Source organism: Ciconia boyciana, chromosome 3 (assembly GCF_034638445.1).
Source record: "Ciconia boyciana chromosome 3, ASM3463844v1, whole genome shotgun sequence".
Lineage (NCBI taxonomy): Eukaryota > Metazoa > Chordata > Aves > Ciconiiformes > Ciconiidae > Ciconia > Ciconia boyciana.
In genome coordinates, this window is record NC_132936.1 from 87,005,439 (window position 1) to 87,015,169 (window position 9,731).

General features: G+C 37.3%; 1 protein-coding gene and 1 long non-coding RNA gene across 2 annotated transcripts in view; one reads left to right on the plus strand and one right to left on the minus strand.

Annotated features, from left to right (window-relative positions):
• The window catches only part of FMN2 (formin 2), a 164,348-nt gene that overhangs the window by 4,306 nt on the left and 150,311 nt on the right, over positions 1–9,731 (plus strand).
• LOC140649368 (uncharacterized) lies at positions 1,237–9,689 on the minus strand. The gene is made up of 3 exons (XR_012041602.1): positions 9,573–9,689; positions 5,605–5,850; positions 1,237–1,340 (listed from the first exon to the last, which is right to left on the minus strand). It is a non-coding gene; the product is annotated as an uncharacterized lncRNA (long non-coding RNA).

The window sequence follows — 9,731 nt, forward strand, 5'->3', positions numbered from 1 at the left end:
CAGAAAAGCCTCTTTATTTAAACCAGTCTGCACAGCAACAATTACAGAAATAATTTCCTTGTAATTTGCATACTGCTTTTGAAAAATGTTGTATTTTAATTGCATGTATCAGATGCATCAATTCGGGGATTACCATTAGGCTTTTAGAAATAACATTCTTTATAGTGGCTTATTTCTGTCTTTAAAAAAAAAAATCAGCTTCTTGCCTAGAGCACTAAATCCCATCTTGCTGTGCAGTGACTGCAGTGTTGTTCTGCATTTCTAACTAGAATCAAGTAAAATATTCCACAACACTTTAGTAATTGATTTTAATGACAGCAGGTTCTATGCAGATGACTGGCCTACTTTTACTATGTTGTGGTTTGGTTGCATGCCATTTGGTTTTCACAATGATCCATATGAACTCTTGTAATGCTGTTTTAATGTAAAATGTAGATGGAAGCCAACAACTAGAATGGTAGAGACTTTGCATATTTTAATTTTGCTTTATATAAGAAATAAGTAAAGTATGGTATTTCAAATTGGATGCATTGGCTAAGAATGTGATGTGGACAAATTTATGGCATTTTGCAATTCAGGCATCAGATCTATTTCTTTTATGGTTAGGACAGCTGTATTTGAAATTGCAGTGACAGTAATTACAAGTTCTAGATTACCTGATGCACAGTGGAGCCACAGCTTTTATGTTGTGCTCCCAGGAGGACAAGAGCTCAACCTGAATGAATAGGGTTGGCGCTCTTGCTTCAGCACGTGGCAATGAATGATTTGCACTAAGATTAAGAGAGTATCTTGGTGGGAAAATGATGTTTCCAAACATTAACATAACTGAAACAGAAGAGCTAATAGATTGATTTAATAAAAAGGAGTTTATTCTAGCATTAATTTGAGGTGCAGTGATCACAGAGGAGCTAGTAAGGGTGTCTGTTACATAAACTGAATGTAAGAGTCCCATCAGCTGCCCCAGATGGTAATTAAACTTGACCCAGACAAACCCATGCCCTTTCTAATCTCTGTTGGCTGGCTGTAACACACTTGCCGCATGAAACTCTTTCAAACAGACCACTGATCTTTAAATTTCTTTTCAGAGATTTATATTTGTCCTGCTCTAGCTATAAACAGGAGACAAACAAAAAACCCTGGTTACCATCATAAAACAAAACCTGAAGTCAGTCCTGTGCTTGTGTGCTCACGGCCACTTTCTGATTTCCATAGGGTGCTGGCCTGCTTCTCACAAAGGCCACTTTATGTCACTGTGCTAATGTCATCTGCACCCGCTTGCAGTTCCAGTGCAGTGTCTACAGGCATATACAAAGGTCTTAGTATAGATAAGTCTGTGAAAACTTGAAAAAACAAGATGAAAGTTTGTTTCTGAGACATAAAGTATATCTTTTTAGATACTTTTTCAAGGTTTTTTTTTCATTCTGATTCATGTGATGATGCACACAATATGGACTTGTATCTATTGAGATCCTGAGGAGACTATCATGCAACTGTTATTTAAGACTACTTATGGTTTACTGTTTCACTGATGATGTTTGTTAGCAGTAATACAAATGTTGCTTTTATCAGATGGCAAGGCAGTGCAGCCTCCTCTAAGGGAGCTGCCCAACAGCCACCGTTCATGTGATACAGGATCATGTGCTACGCTGAGTGTTGCTAGTAAGCATCTGAAGGGAAAGATCGTCCTCTTTTTGCCTAGTAAACCCAAACCTGGGGGCAGGGGGAGGGCTGCAATACTGCACTCCAACTACAATAAAATGTGCTTGAAAATAGGCTGCGATATGTTATTGAAAGACTGCTGAGTGCTGATAAGCTGGTTTAATGTTACCATGCCAGCACTGCAATATGGGAATTGGAGCAACATGAGTAATGTCACTGGAATGCAGTGCTGCCACAGGGTTGTTTTGATGGGTTCTCACAATTAATGGTTTCATCTTTATCTAGAACTTCTTTGGGAGTAGCAGGTTTTGGTCATGGAGTTGAGCAGCTGCATCTCTCCAGCAACCTCCTTCTGAGCAGCAACCCTGTTCTGAGGTCTGACTGGCAGCTTGACTCACGTCTGGAGTAGATATGTATTGTCTTGGTTGCCTGCTGGTCTCTTTTGCAGTGCGAAAGAGGAAAGGAAAAGGGTCAGTTTGTAGCCGGAGGTCCATGCAGCTCTGCTTGGATCTGAGGCATAGTACCAGTATAATACCCATCACACATGGGATCTGGCTAGAACTGGTCATTAAAGGACATTTCATTTCTGTGAAAAGAGCAGTGGATTATTCCAGTGGGAATAGTTATATGGAATTTAAGTTTGAATGGATTTCTTGGATCTAATTGTGCTTTATTAATTTTTTAAATATTTATAAATTATTTAATAGTTTGAGGGGGTGGTTTGTCTGTGTTTGGGATTTTTGTTTTTGTTGTTTTTTTTTTAAATTGTGCATAGGCCTCTTCTTTGCAGAAAAAACTCTATTCCTTGAAGCAGGCCCCACCTTTTTCTCCATGCTGTGCTGTCTAAAGAAAAATAAACTTGGAATGCAAAAGCATTTCTAGGAATATTTTAGGCTACCTGTATATGAGGGATCAAGTTCTAATGTGAATCATGGTGATAGAAAATGCAAAAATACTAATTAGCCAAGATATTTTTTTTGTGCTGTAGTTTAACCAAGTTCAGGATATGGCCAAGTGTATTCCTTATAAACTACTTCTGCCAAAATTTGAACTTACATAATGAATAGTGGTGATGAAGCGTATATGTGTTGGTGTTTCAGTGACTGTGTCTTTGATTATTTTTAGGTACACTTAAAACCATCATTCTGTAGCGGCTAGGTGGAATGCAACAGTTTCTGGAAACTTACTTTTATGCATACAATTTATCTTTTTGGGGGATGAGGTTTCCTTTAAGCAGGAGCAACTTCCTGCATTCCTACATTGCATTCATGTAAAGGAAGTTAGGGACAATGAGGTGGTCTGTGTTACATTGAGTACAAAATGACTATTCCTCATTTTATTTCCATATTGCTGTTGTCCAGAATAAGTTTCCTTCTCATTGATGGAAATAGCTAGGCTTTCTGACCATGAATAGGAAGTGGGTTATGTTTTCTGATGCAAAACCTTGCTTTATTCTCAGATAAATACAGAACATGACTTCTTTCATCTGTAGATGCATAGATGATAGAACCCTCTAAGTCAGAAGTTTTGCAACAGTAAGAAGCAGTGGTTATGAGATTGTGTATGTGTGTGTAAACAACATCACAGCTGTAAAAGTAAATCCTAATACACATAAAATTAAATGGAAATATATAAATACAGAAGAAGTACAAAAACGCTTGAGAACTTAATCTTTGTGGTGTCTTGACATATGCAGCTAAATAGTGGTAAGAAAGCCTAGTCACAAATGAGATTTATCATTGAGACATTCTTATTTGTCAGTAGAAGTATGAATTGTTTGGTCTCAGGATCTAGGTGAAATTTATCAGGAGCACCAGAGCTCTGAACCTGGTGTGAATTTGAATCGGTAGGAAGCACAGATAACTTTGCTGTGGAACTAATTACAGGAGAAAGCTTTCATTCTAGAGCTTATTTGATGCCAAGATCTGGCTCAGATGTCCCTTGAAAACACATAATAGGTAGCATGTACCAGCGGAAAAATAACTCGTATCCTTTCCTCTTCCTTGCACTGATAAGGAAAAAATCACTGCACAAAAGAAGTCAATGCTGCAGTAACACTATAATTAACTACATTAACATCTGCTAACAGTCATGGAAAAAAGGTGGTTTTCATTTAAAAAAAGAAAAAAAAAAACAAAAAAACCAAACAAACAAAAAACCCCAAACATTGCCTTCATAATAGAGGGTGTGTATCTAAACACTCTTTTGTCATGCAAAGAGTGAAGACAACACATTATGCTGAGAAACAGTTGAGGGAAATATTTGATTACATCAATGAAAGAACATGAAGGTCCAGTTACAGCAAGGGTGACGTGCTTAGGTTTTATTCAGATTAAGTCTAGAAGAACATATCTGCACAAATATATAGGTGTGCATGTATATATTTTTCTTTTTCATGGAATGTGGTTCTAATTTTCTGCTTTTCCTCTTTCTTCATCTTAGCAGTTTTTGTTTCTGGACACAAAGAAGAAAAGCTTTTGTACATTGTGATAAATATTAAAAAGTCAACAGCTTTTAAAGTTGGAGGAGATTGTCAGACCTTGGGTGTACAGGTCCTGGAGAGGAAAGAAAGCTAAGGCACACTGGGGCTCTAATGAGTAGGTTGAAAGAAATTTGTTATTTTTGGCCCACTTCAGAGGCTTGCTAGTTCAGTTCAGTTGTGTTTTGTGACCTGTGGCTGCTTGAGCAAATACTTGGATTTACTTCTAAAAGTAGAGATGGGCCAGAAGAAATGTAGAACCAATGGGAATAAAGAAGTTTTACAAAATTGGGTTGTAAAGAACAGTGTCTATCAGTTTGGAGTGACAAAAGACGCTGTTAGTAATAGCTGCCCAAAAAGACATCAGAGGAGCTTCTTACTTTAAAGAGATAGACAGAAAGGGTTGTGCCTTTCCAGCAGTCTGTGAGAACTTGGCACGGAATACCGCCTTCACATTGCAAATCACCACAGAAACTAAAAGGGTAAAGATGGGCAGAATTAAATACTTGCTGAGAGGAACCTAAGCACCTGGAAAACACAATATAAAAGTTGCCAAAGATGCATATGGTACCTAAAAGATTCAGTAGACAGACACATATAGATTCTCTTTTATCATAAACCACTATAATTAGGAAATCTTTAGCAATATACTTCTGTAATCTGAAATAATACTGCATTAGAACCTGATGAGAAATCAAGATGAAAGGAGACATGCCATATAGTGTTGTGGGAGTGTGCATCTTGTTTATATTTTTAGAAAGGTATTTTATACTGTGTGCCACTGCTGTATCATAGTTGGGCAATTGTTTGATATTTAAAAACTTCATCTTCTGAAACATATTTAGTGACACAGAAGACATATTCTTACTTTTCACTATATGTATGATACAAATAGTGAAAGGTAAGGATAAAAGCATAGTTTAATACTTTGTCTCAGCTTATCCTGTATGTCATATATCAGAAAATTCAGTGTGGGGGAAAGGTGTAAAATCTTAGTCACTGTGAAAGCAAAATTTCGAGGAGCTTAATGCTCATGTTAAGGAGACAGAATGCTTAAGAGGCTTGCTAATCTGCAAGAATTCTGAAAGCACTGTCACAGGCCATCACAAACGTTTTATTATATTTTGAAGCTCTGGTGATAGCAAAGTTAGAACACCTGCTTTTTAGAAAAGTGTTATATTGTTATTGCAAATGATCTAGGCAATTTTAGTCTTATTTTGACTGCAGCAACAAGCAAGGTTTTGGAACAAATCTTGAAGGAGGAAATTACAAGATATAATTAGTTATTGGGTATATTATAAAAGGATTTAAAAAATGGAACAAAATGCAGCGTGGTTTTAGCAAAGATCAATAAGACTACATTGATAGCTTTTTTTATGTACAGCTGCTTTCTAGACAAAGCAAGAGTGGTAGGAAGGAATTCATCTGGGTTTCCGTACAAAATGTCAACACTGCAAATCACTTACCTGAAGAAGAAAATTACTGGTGGTTTTGATAACAGACACCATCGTGTTACTTCTCTTCCGCCAAAGAGGTACAGCTTCATTTTGGTCTACTTCTACCTAGTGTTGTGACAGGCTTGGTCAGGCTGTGGAAGTTTATTGCATAATTGATGCAAGAGTAGAGCTGGGTCCTGACGTTTGTCTTGACCTTAGTGTTTGCAGAACTCGACCTTTTCATCACCAAATGAAATTCAGTAAACTTTTTTCTTTCTGTGTTATAATACAAAATTCAAAATTAGGAACTGGGCTGGCATCGTGAGTTCATTCATCAGGACCAAGGTTTGCATTAATCAGTTTTTGACCTGACTGCTTCAGCTTTTTTCCAGCATGATTTGTGCAAGTATGGCATATGGTTAAGTAATCTTTCAGCATACCCCCCAAGGTCTGTTAAAATTGGTGTTGTTGCCTTGTCTCATACCCAGCACAAGTGGAGCAAGCTGTTTTAAAATACAGCTGCTTGGTTCAATCATGGGACACTATGGATAAAGACTGAGATGGGTTTTTTCGAAAACTGTTTGCAGCATCCTTTCTGGGATGGCTTTTTACTTCATTAAATCTGGGGTCTTTCCTTGTCATCTTTATTTTGGGGGAATCCCCTTTTCAAATTTTTGCCAGACCTCTGCTTTTTCCATCAGGGCGTTCCTGGAAGAATTCCAGTGGCTTTTGTACAAGGTGCCACTTTTGCCCTGTGCACACTCTGGTGGCCTCGGGGGTGGCAGCAGGATTCTCTTGCCAGCGGCAGCTTGTGCCCTTGCTTCCAAAAGGGAGCACACACACGTGTTCCCTGACTTTTTTTGGGATGTCTCGAACACTTGAAGCTGTTACCATTATGTGATTCTCTTTCTGTAACTGCTTGTTCTAGCTGAATGTGTTGAAATCTCAATGATACGGTTATTCAAGCTCTCTTGCACAATCTGGAATCTGTTTAAATGATTAGTGATAATTGTGGGGCTAAAATAAGGGAAAAAAAATCACTTGCTGGAGTTGCACAGGGGTTGATATATTGTGGTTCTAACTTACTTAGAGCTAGTCAAGAGTTTTCATGGAAAATTTTTAACAGCCAAGAGTGTACTAAAAGACAAGACAGTATAAAGGGAGGGACACTGAGATGCAAAGAGATTTACACAGCTTGGCAAAAGTAAAGCATGGTGCTTACTGTGATAATCAGATACTGGACTGACAGATGTGAAATTAATAATTTATAGTTTTATTCTAGTTTTTTGAAGAGTCTATGAATGTAATCAATCCATCAATCAATATATTCTTCACTGGAATTTAATATATTTTTCTGACTTTGAAATTACATTGAACTGTGTGTAGGCAGGCATAGAAAACTGGAGTTGCAGGGGGAGATAGTGTTGATGTATGTTTTTTTCCTAATTTTCCTGTTTAGGCAGACTTTCTGCTTTTGACTTCCGAATTTAAGATGATATGTAGGTTCAGTTCATGCCACCCATGTGAACCGAGCCAGGAAATCTGGAGGCAGAACGTCAGAAAGGACAATCCTCTCAGGCATTCCCACACATCCCTAACTTTAGTAGTGTTATAAATACTAAAATATAAGATATAAATATATATAAAGAATAAATTAATATTATATATTATATGATAATATACAACATAAGTATATAAAGAAATCAATATATAACCTCTGGGGTTTTTTCCCTTAGAAACATATGTATGTGTACAAGCAGTGAATGCAGATATTAGCTATTACACTGATCATAAAAACAAAAGGAAATATCTTTATGACACAATTATAGAAATCTGTACCATAACCCTAGACCTTGTCAAGTTTTGTCATTTTTAAGGTTTATGTTGCCTGGAAATTAGACTTATGATATACTTTACTTTGTGTTTATTCATAGTGGAAGGATTCAGTTGTTTTTTCTTTTTGTTGTGAAACCATGTTGTGTGTGCAGGCCTGTTGCTTGGTGGGTTTTCCATGTTTTATGTAACCAGGCTGTGAGAAAACTGTCATGTGGTTTTAGGAAAGTATCTGCCAATGAAAATTCAATCCCTTAAAACAAAAAACCCCCACAAACAAAAAAACCAACAAACAAAAAAAGAAACAGCCAAAACAACCTCAGAGGATGAGAGAGATCTGAAACAGTTTCCCAATCTAAATCAGCAGAGGATTAGAAACTCTGCAGTGAAAAAGAACAATAAATGAAGTCTCTAATCCTGGAATATTGGGTGCAATCTCCCAGGTCAGGCTTCAGGCAAGCAAGAGACTAGATTAATTTGTTATTTTTTTTTAGTGCAAATGTATACTTAATATGCATTTATGGAGGACTTGGGCTTGTTATTTGAAGAGAAGAAGAGATGGCTACAGTACCAATTTCCAGTTCTGTTTCATTCCCCAGGTTCCATATGCACCTTTGAAAACCTCTTCTTTCTCAGCAGTCACGTATTACATATTATATTTAGGCTGACTGGTACAGGTTAGCTGAAAAACTTGAAATTTGAAAAGATTATGAAATTATAGGAAAATATTTTAAAATGTAATACTTTTGATCCTTGAAATATTAATTTTATATGTGAAATAGTAGTCACTCAGTGCTTTGTATATTTGAGACCTAGGAAAGTACATAAAACAGTAGAAAGGTGAAAATGAAGTGTGATTGATTTGCCCCTAGGAAATGGTTCAGCAAGCTTTTGCTGTGTAGTTTGGGGGAATACGATAAATCAATAAAACCTGTACTGTAAAGTATTTAAGAAATGACGTGTAGTTGCAATTACTAGCTCATCTACAAGTAAGCATATAAGGAAGTCTTTGCAGTGTTTCTGTCTCTTGGACATGTTTGCCCTCTTCCGACATTCTGGGGAACATTTGGTGCTGCACAGTTCAGGTGCTTTGGCAGATGATTTAGGCCTGATTTAGCTGTGACCTTGGTGGTACTATATGTAGAAAAGGAGACAAGAAAAAAATTGGAAGGAAGAATGTTTAAGGGATAAATGCGGCAGCAGATATCTGAATTATAGTATTTCCTAACTTTTGAATACTGTAGAAATCAGCCTTTCTTTTTCCCCATTTTCTGTGCTCTTTTTTTTTAATTTATATAACTATGTTCACAATTGTAATCCTTTGTGAATTGAAAAACCATAATAAGACTACAATTGCCTCTTTATATTTTGTAAGACTAATAGAAAACATATTCTAAATGGAAATACATTACTTTGTCCATCTCTTCTTCCTTTTCCTTTTTTTCCTGTTGTGACTCCCAAAACTAGAGCATTGCCTACAGTATTTTTGGCTTCAAAGCTTATGAAATCTCTTTGTTGTGTGAGCATTTATGATCTCACTGAAGTGGGGGGAAAAAAGAGCAAGCCGATTTCAGTTTTTGAAGATGTAAGCAATATGTGCATGAGTCACTGTTAACCCTTGACATTACTCTGAATAGGGTGTTCAGGACTGGCATTACACTGAAGCCATTCACTCTGCATTGGGAAAAATTAGAACTGAAAGTCTGTCTCCGGTCTGTACAGATGTGCAGATGCAGTTTCTGTGCTAACAGTGAAAGTGTGGTGTGGTGGTCTGGTGGTTAGAAGAGAGAATCACGGAAGACTGGCAGAAGGGGGAGCTTTTGGAGTATAACTCGTTTGGGTCCTTCGTCTCAACTTGTGCTCACTGACAGCTGTGCTCCTGGGCTTTTGCAAACGCAGTGTAAGGAGGATAGGAGGCACATCTTTAAAGATAAGCATGAGGTTATAACGGCGCAGTCCTCAGGGAAACATTATTGCAAGGTCTGCTGCAGTGCAGGGCCTCAGTGCATGCACGTGTGGCTTTTTAGTATGTCTGTGACTACTGTAGTTTTCTTCTGTTTCGCTCTTCCATTTGTCCTTCTCCATCCCCTCAATAATTAAGCAAATCCAAAGCCAACAACAACATGCTGACAATATTGCTAGTTCTTAAGGATTTTATTTCTCACCTTGTTGCTCTTTGACAGGTTCGTCTTCAAAGCAGATTGGACAGGAAAAGAGCTATAATGTGAATTCATTCAGTTGGAATTTGCCTGTATTTCTCTGTGGACAGCACTGAACATGCTTTCAACATTCAATAATTCCATAAGCAATCAAGTGTAAGGCAA